This window comes from Aythya ferina (genome assembly GCF_964211825.1).
Source record: "Aythya ferina genome assembly, contig: HAP1_SCAFFOLD_122, whole genome shotgun sequence".
Lineage (NCBI taxonomy): Eukaryota > Metazoa > Chordata > Aves > Anseriformes > Anatidae > Aythya > Aythya ferina.
Genome location: NW_028181401.1, coordinates 145,001 through 165,078, shown reverse-complemented (window position 1 = coordinate 165,078; position 20,078 = coordinate 145,001). Strand labels below are relative to the sequence as shown.

The 20,078-nt window shown below is 50.1% G+C and overlaps 1 long non-coding RNA gene across 1 annotated transcript; it reads left to right on the top strand.

The window, feature by feature from the left end:
• Positions 1-6,059: 6,059 nt before the first annotated feature.
• Positions 6,060-6,646, top strand: LOC311428718. Its single transcript, XR_014687836.1, has 2 exons — positions 6,060-6,134; positions 6,262-6,646. It is a non-coding gene; the product is annotated as an uncharacterized lncRNA (long non-coding RNA).
• The last annotated feature ends 13,432 nt before the right edge of the window (positions 6,647-20,078 follow it).

Genomic DNA, 20,078 nt, shown 5'->3' with positions numbered 1-20,078 from the left:
ATATGAGATAAGGCCAGAGAGCGACAAGGAGCGGCACGTGCAGGGATGGTTTTGAAGCGCTGCGGTGGCTTACTCTTCTGTTCATCAGGTGCCACAGGCAAGGTGGGTTGTAACATCAGTCGTTATATTTGCATGAAAGCAGTTCACTTGAATGCCACAGTGCATCTGAGTAGGGTGTTCTAGCAGAACAAGCTTGTCTGGCACAGCGGTGCCTGATGGCAGTGTGTTTCCTCAGGTGAAGAGGTGCCTGAAGCCCCATCCTATCTAGCCTGCACACAATTATCTGAGAATGAAAGCTGCTTTCCAGTAATTCAGAAAGCCAAGTTACGTCTCAGCCTTGAGCATCTCGGGCTTTGGGGCCTGTCTGTAACATTTGGCACCAGCACTAATACTTTTTTTGGCATATGTTTAGCGTTTGGGGCCTGTGTCTGGGATTTGGGCCCTGTCTCGAACCACTGGGGCTTTGTCCTGGGTTTTGGAGCCTGCCTCTAGAGTTCAGGGCCTGTGATTAGGCTTTTGGGGTCTGTGTCTGGGGGCCGGTATCTGGGGGCAAGGGGGGAGCTGCTTGTAGACCCTTGGGGCCGGCATTGAGGGGGTTGGGAGCTGACTCTACACCTTTGGGGCCTGCTTCTGGGGGCGGGGGGGGGTTGAGACCAGCATCTGGGGGAGGGGTGGGAGCTCTTTGTATTCCTTTGGAGCCTGTGTCGGGGGGCGGGGGGGGGGGGGGGGGGAAGGGGAGGGTTGGTTGGGAGGTGCTTGTACACTGTTGGAGCCTGGGTTGAGGGAGGAGGTTTGGAGCTGCTTCTACACCTTTGGGCCTGGCATCGGGGGTAGGGGGTTGGGTGCTGGTTGTAGGGGCCTGTGTTTGGGGGGGGGGGCTTGGGACCTGCGTCTGGGGGAGGGGTGGGAGCTGCTTGTACACCTTTGGGGCCTGCATCTGTGGGGGGTCAGGGCCTGTGTCTAGCGGGCTGGGAACTGCTTGTACAATGTAGGAATCTGTTTCTGCAGGGTGGCTGGGAGCTGTTTGTACAACTTTGGGGCCAGCATCTGGGGGTGGCTGGGAGCTGCCTGTACACTGTAGGGGCCTGTGTTTGTGGGGGCCTTGGGGGCCTCCCTCGGGGGGGGGGGGGGGAGGAGGGTTGGGAACTGCTTGTATAGGGTAGGGGGCCTGCCTGGCAGGGGTTGGGAGCTGCTTGTAGAATTTGGGTCGCTGTGTCTGGGGGGGCGGTTGGGGCCTGTGTCTCAGGGGTGTTGGGAACTGGTTGTACACCTTTGGGTCCTGTCTCGGGGGGGAGCTACTTGTACACTTTTGGGGTCTGTATTTGAGGGGGGTTGGGAGCTGCTTGTGCACTTTTGGACCTATGTTTAGGCTGGTTGGGAGTTGCTCATGCATTCTAGGTGCCTCCCTTTTGAGAAGGGTTGGGGCCTGCATCTGTGGGTGGTTGGGAGCTGCTTGTACACTATAGGGGCCATGGTCTTGGAGGGGGGTCTGGGCTGTTTATACACCTTTGTGGCCTGTGTTTGGGGGGGTGGGCCTGTGCCTGGGGAAGTTGGGAGCTGTTTGTTCACTCTAGGAGCCTCCATTTGGGGGTCTTTGGGGCCTCCCTTTGAGGGGGAGGGAGTTGGGAGTTGGTTGTACACCTCCGCATCCCGTGTCTTGGGGGGGGTGGGGGGAGTGGGACCGGTCTCTGAAGGGGCGGGTTGTGAGCTGCTTGTACACCTGTGTCGGGGGGAGGGTAGGGGGGTTGGCGGGGGTCGGGTCCGGGTCTTGGGCCAGTGTCTGGGTGGAGTCCAGTTCTTGGGAGGGGGTGGTGGGGTAGGAGCTGCTTGTGGGCAGTTGGGGTCTGCATCTGGGTGTGGTTGGTGCCTGCTTCTGTTGGCAGTTTGGGGCCTGCTTGTAGACTTGTGCAGCCTGGGTTTGGGGGCTTTTCTGTAACGTTTGGGGCCTGCATTTTTGCTTTGGGATGCATCTTGAGCTTTTGAGGCCTAGCAGTAGCATTTGGGGCCTGCATCTGGGGCTTTTCTGTAGCATTTTGGTTGCGTATTTGTGATTTGGGGCCTGTATCGTGGGTTTTGCCTTTTTTGTAGTTTCCATCTTTGTGTGTGTGTGTTTCGTTGTTGGTTGTCTGGGGTTAGGGGCAGTTTGGGGTTTGGATTAAGGTCAGTGTCATTAGCGTTAGGGGGTTGATAATAAGGGTTAGGGTTGTGGTTAGAGTTGTTAGGTTTAAGGGGAATAAGGATTTCAGGGTAAGGGGATCAAGGTTGTGGGAATAAAAATGTTGTTTTTGCGCAGTTACATCCTGTAGAGGGAAGGAAGGTGGTATTGAGATATGCTTGCAGTGATAAGACAGCTTAACAGTGTGAAATGAGTTCATCTGATTCGTGTCAATATGGAACAATGCTAGGGCCGCATGATATGATGAAAAGTCTGAGAAAACCAGAGTGGTTAATATATATAGTTCTTGAATCTTGCAAAGGAATGGTCCATCAATTCGGGTCAATAGGGGATAAGAGAACAAAGGGGTTTCAGAATAACTGCTAACTATTACAACTGTTGCATGGGACACTATGCAAGTGTCTGCCATCCAGCCAAGATGGACAAAGGAGATGGACAAGAGAAAAGCCTGGGAGGAAGACTACGAGCCTTCAGTACGAGCGGCCCCCAGAGGGACCACCGGAGACTGATAACGCCTGCACCAGTGGGAGGGTTTGGATTCTGGGAACTAATTAGAATAACCCTGCCTTTTGTAGAAGTAGTAATGAATATGTATTAGCCTAGCAGCATAAAAACCAGCCGCCTGATGTAACTTGTGTGCGTCTTGGTGGAGCAGAGACTCCTGGCGCACCCAGCGCTGCTTGCTTACCTCTATTCATTTAATAAATTGTAAATTTCAATTGCAATCCTATTTGGGACCCAGTCATTTATTACAAGAGGGCGCTCGTCCGGGAGGGCTTTGGTTCCTGATTTCTGGTTTGATCTAGGAGAGGCACCCCCACCATTTGGTGGCTGCTGTTTGAGTCAGGTCGGAACTAATGGCATCTTGAACCTGAATAAAGGTAAGCAAAGTTTCTGATTCTTTTTTTCAGCTCCCTTGCCAGCTGCAGCACTATATTTTGCCCATAATTGTGTGTGTGAAGATCCGAACGAAGATGACGGAGTCGTAAGCATTTAAAGCGTATACCGTTCGGTTGGGTGGGGTTCGGTTGCCTGTGTGTGTAAGAGTGTGACTGAGATGGAACTTAGTTCCGAAGCGATTGTGGAGGTCTTCTAACCGCGTTTTCAATCTCCCACGAGGGACGTGGCCGGTGAAGGACCGAAGGGATTCCTATAGGATTTGTGGGTGTGTGATAGGTCCTCGACCCCCTGCAAGACACTCTTACTAAGGTAACCAAGGGCTGTGGGAATTGCCAGAGTAAAATTCCTAGATGGGTCAGACAAAATCGAAGACCAGAGACCAGAAGAAAGGGAGCAAATTACCAGTCATACCACCAGAAAGTCCATTAGGAATAACGATTCGAAATTGGAATGATAGGGACCCCAGAAAAGGAAAAAGTAAATTAAAAATGGTCCAGTATTGTGTGACAGAATGGCCAAAGGAGCCTTTAAGACTACATGTCTTTTGGCCTGTTTTTGGATCCTTCGAAGACTGGATTTGCCAGGCCTTAAATATCCATGTTAATTCAAAGGAACCTTTTAGCCAGGAAGAAAGTGATTATGCAGGATTATGGATCAGGAAGACTTCAGGTCCTTTTCCAGCCTCAATATTTACACTAAAAGCAGGTAAGAAATTTGAAGAACAAGAAGAACATGAAAAAGAAAAAGAAGATAAACGTGAGCCGTTGGATAAGCTACCACCTCCATATCCTAACAATCCACCCCCGGCGGCTCCCCCTCCGGTGGCTGTGGTATCGCCACCAGTACCACCGTTGCCCCAGCTTCCACCACCAACAGCACCAGAATTAGACCGACCTCCGGCCGCATGCAGGAGAAGTAGGACGGATGTATCTGAGAGGGCTTCTCTATATCCCTTAAGGGAGGTAACTGGTGTATAACTGGTGCGCGTCTTGGTGGAGCAGAGACTCCCGGCGTACCCAGCACTGTTTGCTTACCTCTATTCATTCAGTGAATTGTAAACTTTGATTGTAATCCTATTTGGGACTTTTATTTATTATAACAGACAACCTTGTAAAACGCAGACAACCAGAATCCTTACAGCAATTAGGTGGAAATCATGGCGTAAGAAACATTACCACCTCAAAGAGTAAAAACCTCAAAAGAAATGTGACTTGTAACAGGCCAGCAGCTGTGTATTTTCTGTGAAGCACCAGCTAGATTATGAACCTTGAATAGCACAGTTAAAGGGGAAACAGGGGAGGGTCCCGGTCCTCGGCAGAAAAAAAAAAGTGTATAAACTGTGTATGGAATTAGTAGGCACCCTCCTGCTTGTGGGACACCCACCATTGTAATCTCGAATAATAATGCTACTGTACTGAGATCCTCGACTCAGCCTATGCTATTTGCTACAGATAAGACAATGAACAAACATTTATGGTGTATTACCCTAAGTTTTTGGGTTAGGGTTTTTTGCGTCTTAATGTTTTGGGGTTAGGGTTTGGAGCACCCTAAGTTTTTGGGCTAGGGCTTTGAGCATTCCTAACATTTTGGGTTGGGTTTGGGTTTTGAGCATCCTAAGATTTTGGGTTGGGGGTTTTAGGCATAGGTCTTCAGGGGTTTAGTGTGGTAAATAGTTTGGGTTAGGTCTGTAGGGGTTTCGAGGTTTTTTTGGATGTTAGGGCTTGAGGCTTTTTTTGTAAGGGCGGTGAGGGTTCCAGTGAGTGCTGGTAAATGCAGTTCTCGAGCACTCGGCCTGTGATTGGCCATGCTGGCTGTGCGGGGAATGCTGGTAGGTGTAGTTTTCCGGCACTGTGAGGCCATGTTGTGTGCCCAGAGCATGCCGGGAGATGTAGTTCTCGGGACTCCGGACTTCCGGGAGGCCATGTTGCGTACCCAGAGTATGCCGGGAAATGTAGTTTTCGGATTCGGGACTTCCGGGAGGCCATGTTGAATGCCCAGAGCATACCGGGAGATGTAGTTCTCGGGAACTAGGGTTAGGGGCTAGGGCTGGGGCTAGAGTTAGGGTTTCGGGTGAGGGTTGGGGTTGGGGGTTATTGTTAGGCTTAGAGGGTTAGGGTTAGGCTTAGAGGGTTAGGGTTAGGGATAGGTTAGGGGTAGGTTTAGAGGGTTAGGGTGAGGGTTAGGGGTTAGGGGTTGGGGTTGTGGTTAGGGTTAGAGTAAGGGTTAGGGTGAGAGTATTAGGGTTAGGGTTTGGGTTCAGATTAGGGTACGGGTAAGGGTTAGGGCAAGGGTAAGTGTTAGGGTAAGGCTAAGGGTAAGGCTTAGGGTGAGGATAAGGTTTAGGGAAAGGGTTAGGTTTAGGGTAAGGATTAGGGTAAGGGTAAGGATTAGGGTTAGGTTTGGGGTAAGAATAAGGGTAAGCTAATGGTTAGGATAAGGGTAAGGGTTAGGGTAAAGGTTTTCATTTGTTAAAGCTGAAACGCAGTATGCAATCTGGGACGTCACAGCCAGAGCTGCCTATGGCAAGGTGAAAGAGGAAAAGATGGAGCAGATGTTCTACTCCTAGTTTTTTCTTTATACGTAAATAAAAGTTTGAGCTAATTCCAGTTGGAAGAGTTCCAATTACTTGCTTGGTCATAATGTCTTTTAATATTGAAAGCTGCAGCAAAAGCATGGGGATTTTTGCTTCTAGAAACACCCTAGTTCTCTTGTCTGCACTATGCATGCTTTTGAGCTAAAACTGATTAAAAAATAAAAAGAAAAATCACACACACACACACAAAAAAAAAAAAAACAAACAAACACCACAGCTGCTGCTGCTGCTCTCTTCCTACTTCCTTGTGCTTTGCCCCTTCCCTTCCCAGGTGATTGGATTTGGGTGCTAGTCGGGGCCAAATGGTATGTGAGTCCCAGGCATCCCCTCAGAGAGCTCATTCTGCTTGGGCTGCTCTTTGGGGTGTTTGTTTTTCCTTCGGTCAGTTGCAGGCTTCTTCAGGGGGATGAGAGTTTATGGACTGATGCGTTTCCAAGTAGCGAGGGGTACGCACATCTTTTTGAGGTAACAGCTAGTAGGATCTGTTAGAATAATGTAGTACTTGGTGCCTTTATTGCATGCAGTTCTTTATCAGGTGAGTAACTGTTGCGAGTAACTGAAGTCAATGTTACTTGGTGTGTTTGCTATGCAGTGCCTGTGCGGACTATTGCACGAGACACAGCTTTCTGACATCTGGCCCAGCAACTACTAAATAAGGGGAGGGGAGAAGCTGAAGAACGACCAAAGGACAAAGCCTGGGAGGAAGACTACGAGCCTTCAGTACGAGCGGCCCCCAGAGGGACCACCGGAGACTGATAACGCCTGCACCAGTGGGAGGGTTTGGATTCTGGGAACTAATTAGAATAACCCTGCCTTTTGTAGAAGTAGTAATGAATATGTATTAGCCTAGCAGCATAAAAAACAGCCGCCTGATGTAACTTGTGTGCGTCTTGGTGGAGCAGAGACTCCTGGCGCACCCAGCGCTGCTTGCTTACCTCTATTCCTTTAATAAATCATAAACATTAATTGTAAGCCTATTTGGGACTCGGTCATTTATTACAAGTGGGACCTCCCGATGGGTGGAAGCTGTCGGGATAGCTCGGGATGCTGAGGCGTGGTGCTGCAAGGAGGTTGGTGGTCGGTGGCGCCCTGGGGCAGGCCGAATTGGGAGGGGGCAAGGCGGCGGGTGGTCGGTGGCTTCTGTGGAAAAGGCGCTTGTATGGGGGGGCTGCGCATTCAGAGGAACCTTGACAGGCTGCAGATAGGGGCAGGCAGGAACCTTTTGAAGTTCAGGAGAGGGAAATGCCAAGCCCTACCCCTAGGGAGAAACACCTCTGTTTACCAGCACTGGCTAGCTCGATACTGAATAAGCATTTCTTCATGGAAGGGGTGCTTTGCTATTAGAACAGGCTGCCCGGGGAAGTGGTAAGAGACCGGATCCTTAAAAGTATTGAAGAGACATGTGGACATAGCCCGGGAGTCCGGCCTCCGGCAGGGCGGGAGCTGGCTCTTCCGAGCCCCTGTGCTCCGGTCTTGTGCGACGCGTTTGCAAGCAGCACCGGGTGCCGGGTCCGACATCGGACGGTTCGGGGACGGCGATTCCGGGGCCGTCGGCTAGCGGGGGCCGGCTATGTCGTGTCCCGGGGATCCGACTTCAGGGGGCGTGGGGGCCGGCCGTGCAGTGAAGCGGGGGGCTGGCGTCCGCCGGCTTCCCAGAGAGCGGGCTTTCGGTGCCGTGCGGTTCGGTGGCCGGCCGTCCCGAAACCCTGGGCACCGGTCTTGTGCTAGACTCCGCGGGCTCCGGGGCCGAACTCGGCTTCTCGGGGCCGGCGGTCGCGGTGTCCAGGTGTCCCGCCTCGGGCGGCGCGGGGCCGGCTGTCCCTAGCAGCTGGGTTCCCAAGAGCTTCTGGGCTCCCAAGCGTCGCCCAAGACCGGATCCCAGAGAATCGGGACGGCCGGCCGCACCGCTGCGACTAGCACAAGCGTCTCCCGACAACGGAGCCCAGGAGCTTGCGAGGGTCAGATTCCGCGCCCCGGGATAGAGAAACGGGGAGCGCGGGTCGGCCGGCCGCAGCTTCGCACGGGACCGAACCCCCTGTCTCCGGCACGGCCAGACCCCGAGCCGGCAGACAGCAGCCTCCCGCTTCACGGCACAGTCGGCCCCCAACCCGCCCGAGTTCTGATCGCCGGGACACGGGACAGCCGGCCGCGCCGCCCGAGGCCGGACACCTGGAGCCCGGGACCGCCGTCCCTGACAAAGCCAAAGTCGGACCCGGACCCCGCTGCGGCTAGCACACGCGTCGCCCAGGACCGCAGCCTACGACCTCGGGACGGTCGCATCCCGCGCCTCCGGCAGGAGCTACCCGGGAGGGCAGGACGGCCTGCCGCAGCTCCGCAAGAGACCGAACCTGCTGGATTCCGGGACGGCCAGAGTCCGAGCCGGTGGGCAGCAGCCTCCCGCTTCACGGCTCGGCAGGCACCCACGTCGCCCGACTTCGGACCCACGGGACAGCCGGCACCCGCGCCGCCGGAGGCCGGACACACGGGCCTCGGCATCGCCGTCCCCGAACCGCACGAAGTCACACACGGTCTCCGGTGCGTCCAGCACACGCATCGCAAAGACCGGAGCCCAGATTATAGGATCAGCCAGCCCCGCGCCGCCCGAGGTCGGACCGGGAACCCGGTGCGCTTGGCACATGCGTCGCCCAAGAACGGCGCCCAGAGCCGCGGGATGGTCGTGCGTCACTCAGCCCGAGTTCGGACCCCCGGAACACAGGACAACTGGCACCCGCGCCACCGGAGGACAGAATCCCGTGCCCCGGGATTGTGTTGTATTTTCTCCCCCTCCCTCTTTGACGAGAGGGGGAGTGAGGGAGCGCTTGTGGTGGAGCTCGGCTGCCCACTCAGTAAAACCACCACTGTCCTTTTTGGCCCCCAACGTGGGGCTCGAGGGTTGAGATAACAGTAGTATTGATTGAAGTATTTACAACTAACATATTGGTTGTCATAATGCTCGGTTTTCTGGTAATACTTTTCTGTGTGGATATGTTGTATGTAGCCCACTCTGTTTTCTTTTTTCCTTTACATCCGATCGGAGAAAATGTTGAAGTCTGTGCTTGTTTTTTTAACATGTTGTGCTGTAACATACTGGCCTTCAGTTTGGTTTGGTATTCAAGCCCGGCATTGTTATCCTCCTGGTCTCCTGGAGATTATATTATTGACAATATTAAGAATTACAGTGCCTTCTTTTTTGCCCCCAGCAGTCAATCAGTGAAAAATATCGGGTGTGGTGTCTTCTACTTTTCTCCCTGTGGGCTAATTACAGCAGCCTTTCAGTATCTTGGATACCCCGGTGAGATATTATCCTCCTCTTACTAGGTGTAGTGTTTGTCTTCTTCCCCAAGGCAAAGCAGTTTATTAAGAATATTATCCAGGGACCTGTCCCCAGACAAAGTTGTGGGTGGCAAGGTGTGTGGGGGGATTTGGGCAGGTACCTATCACGGTTTTCTCCTCCAATGGTTCTAAATTTCACCCCTGAACAAGTACAAAATCCAAGAAAGGTGTTAGAATGTTTGAAAGATGTATGCCCTGACCCTGGCAATACTAGAGAACTCCTCTAGCTGGCTGCACTCTGCTGGGGTCTGGCTTACGCCTATCAGATGTCAATTAACATTGCCCAGCACCCTCAAGGGGATAGGGAGGTTCTTGAATTTGATGATGAGACAGCACACACTGTGACCACCCCAGAGGACCGACCATCTTTGGTATCAGTCGCCCCCGTAGTAAAGACAAAACAGTGGAAACGGAGATCAGGTCGTTTAGTAAGGGAAGGAGCGCCTCCTATGGATGAGGGAGAAGAGGAAAAGGCAAGCGGCTCTAAAGCAGCGTTATCACGGCAACATCACGAAGAAGAGACTGAAATCATAGATGAATCAGAAACTACTCGGTCTCTATCCTTGAGTGAGCTGCGAGAAATACGAAAAGCCTTCAGTCGCCGTCCAGGTGAGCACATCCTCACTTGGCTGCTTCGACGCTGGGATAGTGGGGCCAATACCCAACAGCTAGAAGGCAACGAAGCCAAGCAGCTGGGATCCCACAAGCCTCTGGGAAGATTGAGAGGTACAATGGACTGTTAAAAACTATGCTGCGAGCATTGGGTGCTGCGACATGGAAACATTAGGATATAAACCTACCAGAGGCCACTTGCTTAGTTAACAACAGGGGGTCTGAAAGCCGTGCTTGTCCTGTTGAATCAAAACCCCTACACACTGTGGGAGAAGCTAAAGTCACTGTAGTGCATGTGGGGAAGTGGATGGGGAAGGCGGTGTGGGTTGCCCCTGCCATGGGAAAAGGCAAACCCACTCGTGGGATTGTCTTTGCCCAAGGTCCAGGGTATACCTGGTGGGTGATGCAGAAAGATGGGGATATCAAGTGTGTGCCTCAAGGAGATTTAACACTGGGAGAAAATTAATCTGTCATCCAAGTTATGTGTTGTAGGAGGACACTGCAGAACCAATGAAAGGTCAAATTTGCAAGGAACCAGGCAAGTGCAACAGTGATGTGAGCTAAGCTGGTGCTGGTGTCAAGAAAACCAACTTCGCCTGCCCTGAGTGACCACTTTGACAGATGATGGTGAAACCATCAACAGTTTTTTATGAGCATTTTGGGAAAATACCTATAGAATAAAGAGAAGTACAGACATAAAAATGCTTCAATGGACAGAAAACTATGGTGATGAGACCATCTATATACTAAACTGTACCTGATTGTGACACAAATGTTATGGAATAAGGGGTGGAAGTTGTGTTGCGTCTGTCTGAGCTGGAGTCACCGTTTCCCTGCAGCAGCCCGCACAGTGCTGTACTCTGCACTCGTAGCTGGAACAACACTGAAATCACTCCAGTGTTGTGCCTATTGCTGCATAGTGCTGGCACAGCATCAGGACTCCTTCCAAGTCCCTAAGAGCCAGGCACGAGTGCCGGCTGTCCCGTGTTCCGGGGGTCCGAACTCGGGCTGAGTGACGCACGACCATCCCGCGGCTCTGGGCGCCGTTCTTGGGCGACGCATGTGCCAAGCGCACCGGGTTCCCGGTCCGACCTCGGGCGGCGCGGGGCTGGCTGATCCTATAATCTGGGCTCCGGTCTTTGCGATGCGTGTGCTGGACGCACCGGAGACCGTGTGTGACTTCGTGCGGTTCGGGGACGGCGATGCCGAGGCCCGTGTGTCCGGCCTCCGGCGGCGCGGGTGCCGGCTGTCCCGTGGGTCCGAAGTCGGGCGACGTGGGTGCCTGCCGAGCCGTGAAGCGGGAGGCTGCTGCCCGCCGGCTCGGGCTCTGGCCGTCCCGGAATCCAGCGGGTTCGGTCTCTTGCGGAGCTGCGGCAGGCCGTCCTGCCCTCCCGGGTAGCTCCTGCCGGAGGCGCGGGATGCGACCGTCCCGAGGTCGTAGGCTGCGGTCCTGGGCGACGCGTGTGCTAGCCGCAGCGGGGTCCGGGTCCGACTTTGGCTTTGTCAGGGACGGCGGTCCCGGGCTCCAGGTGTCCGGCCTCGGGCGGCGCGGCCGGCTGTCCCGTGTCCCGGCGATCAGAACTCGGGCGGGTTGGGGGCCGACTGTGCCGTGAAGCGGGAGGCTGCTGTCTGCCGGCTCGGGGTCTGGCCGTGCCGGAGACAGGGGGTTCGGTCCCGTGCGAAGCTGCGGCCGGCCGACCCGCGCTCCCCGTTTCTCTATCCCGGGGCGCGGAATCTGACCCTCGCAAGCTCCTGGGCTCCGTTGTCGGGAGACGCTTGTGCTAGTCGCAGCGGTGCGGCCGGCCGTCCCGATTCTCTGGGATCCGGTCTTGGGCGACGCTTGGGAGCCCAGAAGCTCTTGGGAACCCAGCTGCTAGGGACAGCCGGCCCCGCGCCGCCCGAGGCGGGACACCTGGACACCGCGACCGCCGGCCCCGAGAAGCCGAGTTCGGCCCCGGAGCCCGCGGAGTCTAGCACAAGACCGGTGCCCAGGGTTTCGGGACGGCCGGCCACCGAACCGCACGGCACCGAAAGCCCGCTCTCTGGGAAGCCGGCGGACGCCAGCCCCCCGCTTCACTGCACGGCCGGCCCCCACGCCCCCTGAAGTCGGATCCCCGGGACACGACATAGCCGGCCCCCGCTAGCCGACGGCCCCGGAATCGCCGTCCCCGAACCGTCCGATGTCGGACCCGGCACCCGGTGCTGCTTGCAAACGCGTCGCACAAGACCGGAGCACAGGGGCTCGGAAGAGCCAGCTCCCGCCCTGCCGGAGGCCGGACTCCCGGGCTATGTCCACATGTCTCTTCAATACTTTTAAGGATCCGGTCTCTTACCACTTCCCCGGGCAGCCTGTTCTAATAGCAAAGCACCCCTTCCATGAAGAAATGCTTATTCAGTATCGAGCTAGCCAGTGCTGGTAAACAGAGGTGTTTCTCCCTAGGGGTAGGGCTTGGCATTTCCCTCTCCTGAACTTCAAAAGGTTCCTGCCTGCCCCTATCTGCAGCCTGTCAAGGTTCCTCTGAACGCGCAGCCCCCCATACAAGCGCCTTTTCCACAGAAGCCACCGACCACCCGCCGCCTCGCCCCCTCCCAATTCGGCCTGCCCCAGGGCGCCACCGACCACCAACCTCCTTGCAGCACCACGCCTCAGCATCCCGAGCTATCCCGACAGCTTCCACCCATCGGGAGGTCCCACTTGTAATAAATGACCGAGTCCCAAATAGGCTTACAATTAATGTTTATGATTTATTGAAGGAATAGAGGTAAGCAAACAGCGCTGGGTGTGCCAGGAGTTTCTGCTCCACCAAGACACACACAAGTTACATCAGGCGGCTGGTTTTTATGCTGCTAGGCTAATACATATTCATTACTACTTCTACAAAAGGCAGGGTTATTCTAATTAGTTCCCAGAATCCAAACCCTCCCACTGGTGCAGGCGTTATCAGTCTCCGGAGGTCCCTCTGGGGGCCGCTCGTACTGAAGGCTCGTAGTCTTCCTCCCAGGCTTTGTCCTTTGGTCGTTCTTCAGCTTCTCCCCTCCCCTTATTTAGTAGTTGCTGGGCCAGATGTCAGAAAGCTGTGTCTCGTGCAATAGTCCGCACAGGCACTGCATAGCAAACACACCAAGTAACATTGACTTCAGTTACTCGCAACAGTTACTCACCTGATAAAGAACTGCATGCAATAAAGGCATCAATACTACATTAGTTTATTCTAACAGATCCTACTAGCTGTTACCTCAAAAAGATGTGCGTACCCCTCGCTACTTGGAAACGCATCAGTCCATAAACTCTCATCCACCTGAAGAAGCCTGCAACTGACCGAAGGAAAAACAAACACCCCAAAGAGCAGCCCAAGCAGAATGAGCTCTCTGAGGGGATGCCTGGGACTCACATACCATTTGGCCCCGACTAGCACCCAAACCCAATCACCTGGGAAGGGTAGGGGCAAAGCACAAGGAAGTAGGAAGAGAGCAGCAGCAGCAGCTGTGGTGTTTGTTTTTTTTTTTTTTTTTTTTTGTGTGTGTGTGATTTTTCTTTTTATTTTTTAATCAGTTTTAGCTCAAAAGCATGCATAGTGCAGACAAGAGAACTAGGGTGTTTCTAGAAGCAAAAATCCCCATGTTTTGCTGCAGCTTTCAATATTAAAAGACATTATGACCAAGCAAGTAATTGGAACTCTTCCAACTGGAATTAGCTCAAACTTTTATTTACGTATAAAGAAAAAACTAGGAGTAGAACATCTGCTTCAGCTTTTACAAATGAAAACCTTTACCCTAACCCTTACCCTTATCCTAACCATTAGCTTACCCTTATTCTTACCCCAAACCTAACCCTAATCCTTACCCTTACCCTAATCCTTACCCTAAACCTAACCCTTTCCCTAAACCTTATCCTCACTCTAAGCCTTACCCTTAGCCTTACCCTAACACTTACCTTTGCCCTAACCCTTACCCTAATCTGAACCCGAACCCTAACCCTAATACCCTCACCCTAACCCTTACCCTAAGCCTAACCACAGTCCCAACCCCTAACCCCTAACCCTTACCCTAACCCTCTAAACCTACCCCTAACCTATCCCTAACCATAACCCTCTAAGCCTAACCCTAAACCACTAACCCTAACAATAACCCCCAACCCCAACCCTCACCCGAAACCCTAACTCTACGCCAAACCTTGCCCCTAACCCTAGTTCCCGAGAACTACATCTCCCGGTATGCTCTGGGCATTCAACATGGCCTCCCGGAAGTCCCGAATCCGAAAACTACATTTCCCGGCATACTCTGGGTACGCAACATGGCCTCCCGGAAGTCCGGAGTCCCGAGAACTACATCTCCCGGCATGCTCTGGGCACACAACATGGCCTCCCACTGCCGGAAAACTACACCTACCAGCATTCCCCGCACAGCCAGCATGGCCAATCACAGGCCGAGTGCTCGAGAACTGCATTTACCAGCACTCACTGGAACCCTCACCGCCCTTACAAAAAAAGCCTCAAGCCCTAACATCCAAAAAAACCTCGAAACCCCTACAGACCTAACCCAAACTATTTACCACACTAAACCCCTGAAGACCTATGCCTAAAACCCCCAACCCAAAATCTTAGGATGCTCAAAACCCAAAACCAACCCAAAACGTTAGGAATGCTCAAAGCCCTAGCCCAAAAACTTAGGGCGCTCCAAACCCTAACCCCAAAACATTAAGACGCAAAAAACCCTAACCCAAAAACTTAGGGTAATACACCATAAATGTTTGTTCATTGTCTTTTGCATTATAAAAACAAGGAGTTCTGTTTGAGGAGCGGGAGTTGCGAAAGCTCCCTGCTGAAGTAAGGAGCTGCATAATGCTTGCCTAGACACTATGAAAATTCTTTTGCTTAATTTTCTTAAAACCGTTGGGTTTCGTTGGGTTTTCCGTGGTCATCATGGTGGAAAAGTGTAAATTGTGGGTTTTGGAGAACATCAGGTAGGTTTAGGGGGACTTTTGGGGTGGATTCATGATATATGGGGTTTTCTTCTTTTTTTTTTTTTTTTTTTTTTTTTTGGGGGGGGGTGATCCAATTCATTTTGGGGGTGTTTTTGACGTGTTTTGGGGTCTCCATTGGGTTTCGTTGCGTTTTCCGTGGTCATCATGGTGGAAAAGGGTAAATTGTTGGTTTTGGAGAACATCAGGTAGGTTTAGGTTGGTTTTGGGATTGGATCTATGGTTTTGGGGGATTTTCTTTTGTTTTTGGGGGTGATCCCGTTCTTTTTTGGGGTGTTTTTGACGTGTTTTGGGGTCTCCGTTGGTATTCCTTGGGTTTTATGTGGTCATGGTGGTGGAAAATTGTAAATTGTGGGTTTTGGAGAACTTCAGGTAGGTTTAGGGGAATTTTGGGGTGGATTCATGGTATTTGGTCTTTTCTTCTGTTTTTTTTTGGGTGATCCTGTTCTTTTTTGGGGTGTTTATGACGTGTTTTGGGGTCTCCGTTGGGTTTTAGTTGGGTTCTTGTTGGTCATCATGGTGAAAAAGTGTAAATTGTGGCTTTTGGAGAACATCAGGTAGGTTTAGGGGGACTTTTGGGGCAGAGTCATGTTTTTTGGTGTTTTCTTCTGTTTCTTGGGGTGGTCCCGTTCTTTTCTGGGAAGTTTTTGAGGTGTTTGGGGGTCTCCGTTGGGTTTTGTTGTGTACTCGTTGGTCATCGTGGTGGAAAATGGTAAATTGTGGGTTTTGGAGAACATCAGGTAGGTTTAGGGTGGTTTTGGGATTGGATCCGTGCTTTTTGGGGATTTTCTTCCAGTTTATGGGTGATCCCTTTATTTTTGGGGTGTTTTTGACGTGTTTTGGTGTCTCGTTTTGGGTTTTCGTTTGGTTCATGTTGGTCATCCTGGTGAAAAAGTGTAAATTGTGGCTTTTGGAGAACATCAGGTAGGTTTAGGGGGACTTTTGGTGTGGATCTATGGCTTTTGGGGTTTTCTTTCGTTTTTAGGGTTTATCCCGTTCTTGTTTTGGGTGTTTTTGACTTCTTTTGGGGTCTCCGTTGGGTTTCGTTGGGTTTTCCATGGTCATCATGTTGGAAAATTGTAAATTGTGGGTTTTGGAGAACATCAGGTAGGTTTAGGGTGGTTTTGGGGTGGATCTATGATTTTGAAGGATTTTCTTCCAATTTTGGGGGTGATCCCTTTCTTTTGTTTTTTATTTTTATTTTTATTTTTTTTTATGACGTGTTTTGTGGTCTCCGTTGGGTTTCGTTGGGTTTTCCATGGTCATCAATGTGGAAAAGTGTAAATTGTGGGTTTTGGAGAACTTCAGGTTGGTTTAGGGGGATTTTTGGTGTGGATCTATGGCTTTTGGGGTTTTCTTTCGTTGTTGGGGTTGAACCAGTTCTTTTTTGGGGTGTTTTTGACATTTTTGGGGTCTCCGTTGGGTTTTGTTGGGTTCTCGTTGGTCGTTAAGCTAAATGGGAGTGGATTGTGGGTTTTGAAGAAGATCAGGTGAGTTTAGGGTGATTTGGGAGGGAAATGCATAGTTTTGTTTTTTTTTCTTCTGATCCAGTTCTTTTTTGGGGTGTTTTTGATGTGTTTTGGGGTCTCCGTTGGTTTTTGTTGGGTTCTTGTTGTTCATCATGGTGAAAACGGGTAAATTGTGGGTATTGGAGAACATCAGGTAGGTTTAGGGGGACTTTTGGGGTGGATCAACGGCTTTTAGGGTTTTCTTCCAGTTTTGGGGGTGATCCCGCTTTTTTTTGTGGTGTTTTTGATGTGTTTTGGGGTTTCCGTTGTGTTTTGTTGATTTCCTAATGTGTTTTAAGTTTGTTGGGAGTGGACTTTGGGATTTGGAGAACATCAGGTAGGTTTAGTGTGGTTTTGGGGTGGATCTATGTTTTTTTGGGGTTTTCTTTCTTTTTTAGGGGTTATCCTGTTCTCGTTTGGGGTGTTTTTGACTTGTTTTGGGGTCTCCGTTGGGTTTTAGTTGGTCCTTAAGGGAAATGGGAGTGGATTGTGGGTTTTGAAGAAGATCAGGTGAGTTTAGGGTGGTTTTGCGGGGAAATTCATAGTTTTTGGTGTTTTTTCTTCTGATTCAGTTCTTTTTTGGGGTGTTTTTGACGTGTTTTGGGGTTTCCGTTGGGTTTCGTTGAGTTCCTAATGGGTTTTATGGTGGTTGGGAGTGGACATTTGGATTTGGAGAACATCAGGTACGTTTAGAGTGGTTTTGGGATTGGATCCGTGCTTTTTGGGGTTTTCTTTGGTTTTGGGGGTGATCCTGTTCTTGTTTGGGGTGTTTTTGACGTGTTTTGGGTTCTCCGTTGGGTTTCGTTGTGTTTTCCGTGGTCATCATGGTGGAAAAGTGTAAATTGTGGGTTTTGGAGAACATCAGGTAGGTTTATGAGGACTTTTGGGGCAGATTCATGGTTTTTAGGGTTTTCTTCTGTTTTTTCTAGTGATCCAGTTGGTTTTCGGCGTGTTTTTGACGTGTTTTGTAGTCTCCGTTGGGTTTCGTTGGGTTTTCCGTGGTCATCATGGTGGAAAAGTGTAAATTGTGGGTTTTGGAGAACATCAGGTAGATTTAGGGTGTTTTGGGGGTGGATCTATGGTTTTGGGGGATTTTGTTCCAGTTTTGGGGTGATCGAATTCATTTTTGGGGTGTTTCTGACGTGTTTTGGGTTCTTCGTTGGGTTTCGTTGGGTTTTCCGTTGTCATCATGGTGGAAAAGTGTAAATTGTGGGTTTTGGAGAACATCAGGTAGGTTTAGGGGGACTTTTGGGGTGGATTCATGATATATGGGGTTTTCTTCTGTTTTTTTTTTTTTTTTTTTTTTTTTTTTTTTGGGGGGGGGTGATCCAATTCATTTTGGGGGTGTTTTTGACGTGTTTTGGGGTCTCCATTGGGTTTCGTTGCGTTTTCCGTGGTCATCATGGTGGAAAAGGGTAAATTGTTGGTTTTGGAGAACATCAGGTAGGTTTAGGTTGGTTTTGGGATTGGATCTATGGTTTTGGGGGATTTTCTTTTGTTTTTGGGGGTGATCCCGTTCTTTTTTGGGGTGTTTTTGACGTGTTTTGGGGTCTCCGTTGGTATTCCTTGGGTTTTATGTGGTCATGGTGGTGGAAAATTGTAAATTGTGGGTTTTGGAGAACTTCAGGTAGGTTTAGGGGAATTTTGGGGTGGATTCATGGTATTTGGTCTTTTCTTCTGTTTTTTTTTTGGGTGATCCTGTTCTTTTTTGGGGTGTTTATGACATGTTTTGGGGTCTCCGTTGGGTTTTAGTTGGGTTCTTGTTGGTCATCATGGTGAAAAAGTGTAAATTGTGGCTTTTGGAGAACATCAGGTAGGTTTAGGGGGACTTTTGGGGCAGAGTCATGTTTTTTGGTGTTTTCTTCTGTTTCTTGGGGTGGTCCCGTTCTTTTTTGGGAAGTTTTTGAGGTGTTTGGGGGTCTCCGTTGGGTTTTGTTGTGTACTCGTTGGTCATCGTGGTGGAAAATGGTAAATTGTGGGTTTTGGAGAACATCAGGTAGGTTTAGGGTGGTTTTGGGATTGGATCCGTGCTTTTTGGGGATTTTCTTCCAGTTTATGGGTGATCCCTTTATTTTTGGGGTGTTTTTGACGTGTTTTGGTGTCTCGTTTTGGGTTTTCGTTTGGTTCATGTTGGTCATCCTGGTGAAAAAGTGTAAATTGTGGCTTTTGGAGAACATCAGGTAGGTTTAGGGGGACTTTTGGTGTGGATCTATGGCTTTTGGGGTTTTCTTTCGTTTTTAGGGTTTATCCCGTTCTTGTTTTGGGTGTTTTTGACTTCTTTTGGGGTCTCCGTTGGGTTTCGTTGGGTTTTCCATGGTCATCATGTTGGAAAATTGTAAATTGTGGGTTTTGGAGATCATCAGGTAGGTTTAGGGTGGTTTTGGGGTGGATCTATGATTTTGAAGGATTGTCTTCCAATTTTGGGGGTGATCCCTTTCTTTTTTTTTTTTTTTTTTTTTTTTTTTTTTTGACGTGTTTTGTGGTCTCCGTTGGGTTTCGTTGGGTTTTCCATGGTCATCAATGTGGAAAAGTGTAAATTGTGGGTTTTGGAGAACTTCAGGTTGGTTTAGGGGGATTTTTGGTGTGGATCTATGGCTTTTGGGGTTTTGTTTCGTTGTTGGGGTTGAACCAGTTCTTTTTTGGGGTGTTTTTGACGTTTTTGGGGTCTCCGTTGGGTTTTGTTGGGTTCTCGTTGGTCGTTAAGCTAAATGGGAGTGGATTGTGGGTTTTGAAGAAGATCAGGTGAGTTTAGGGTGATTTGGGAGGGAAATGCATAGTTTTGTTTTTTTTTTCTTCTGATCCAGTTCTTTTTTGGGGTGTTTTTGACGTGTTTTGGGGTTTCCGTTGCGTTTTGTTGAGTTCCTAATGGGTTTTATGGTGGGTGGGAGTGGATTTTGGGATTTGGAGAAGATCAGGTAGGTTTAAGGGTTTTCTTGGGGTTAAATCACGTATTTTCTTCTGATCCGGTTTTCTTTTGGGGTGTTTTTGAGGTGTTTTGGGGTTTCTGTTGCATTTTGTTGAGTTCCTAATGGGTTTTATGGTGGTTGGGAGTGGACTTTGGGATTTGGAGAAGATCAGGTAGGTTTAGGGTGGTTTTGGGATTGGATCCATGCTTTTTGGGAATTTTCTTCCAGTTTTGGGGGTTATCCCGTTCTTTTTTGGGGTGTTTTTTACATGTTTTGATGTCTCTGTTGGGTTTTGTTGGGTTTTCTGTTGGCATCTTGGTGGAAAAGGGTAAATTGTGGGTTTTGGAGAACTTCAGGTAGGTTTAGGGGGACTTTTGGGGTGGATTCATGGTATTTGGGGTTTTCTTCTGTTTTTTGGGGTGATCCTGTTCTTTTTTGGGGTGTTTTTGACGTGTTTTGGGGTTGTCCGTTGGGTTTTGTTGGGTTCTCGTTGGTCATCATTGTGAAAAAGGGTAAATTGTGGGTTTTGGAGAACATCAGGTAGGCTTAGGGGGACTTTTGGGGTGGATCTATGGCATTTGGGTTTTTCTTCTGTTTTTGGGGGAGATCCTGTTCTTTTTTTTTTTTTTTTTTTTGACATGTTTTTTGTCTCCATTGGGTTTCGTTGGGTTTTCCATGGTCATCATGGTGGAAAAGGGTAAATTTGTGGGTTTTGGAGAACATCAGGTAGGTTTAGGCTGGTTTTGGGATTGGATCTGTGCTTTTTGGGGATTTTCTTCCAGTTTATGGGTGATCCCTTTCTTTTTTGGGGTGTTTTTGACGTGTTTTGGTGTCTCCTTTTGGGTTTTCGTTTGGTTCATGTTGGTCATCATGGTGAAAATTGTAAATTTTTGGGTGGGGAATTTTCTTCCAGTTTTGGGGGTGATCCCGTTCTTTTTTGGGGTGTTTTTGACATGTTTTGGGGTCTCTGTTGGGTTTCGTTGGGTTTTCTGTTTTCATGGTGGTGGAAAAGTGTAAATTGTGGTTTTTGGAGAACTTCAGTAGGTTTAGGCTGTTTTTGGGGTGGATC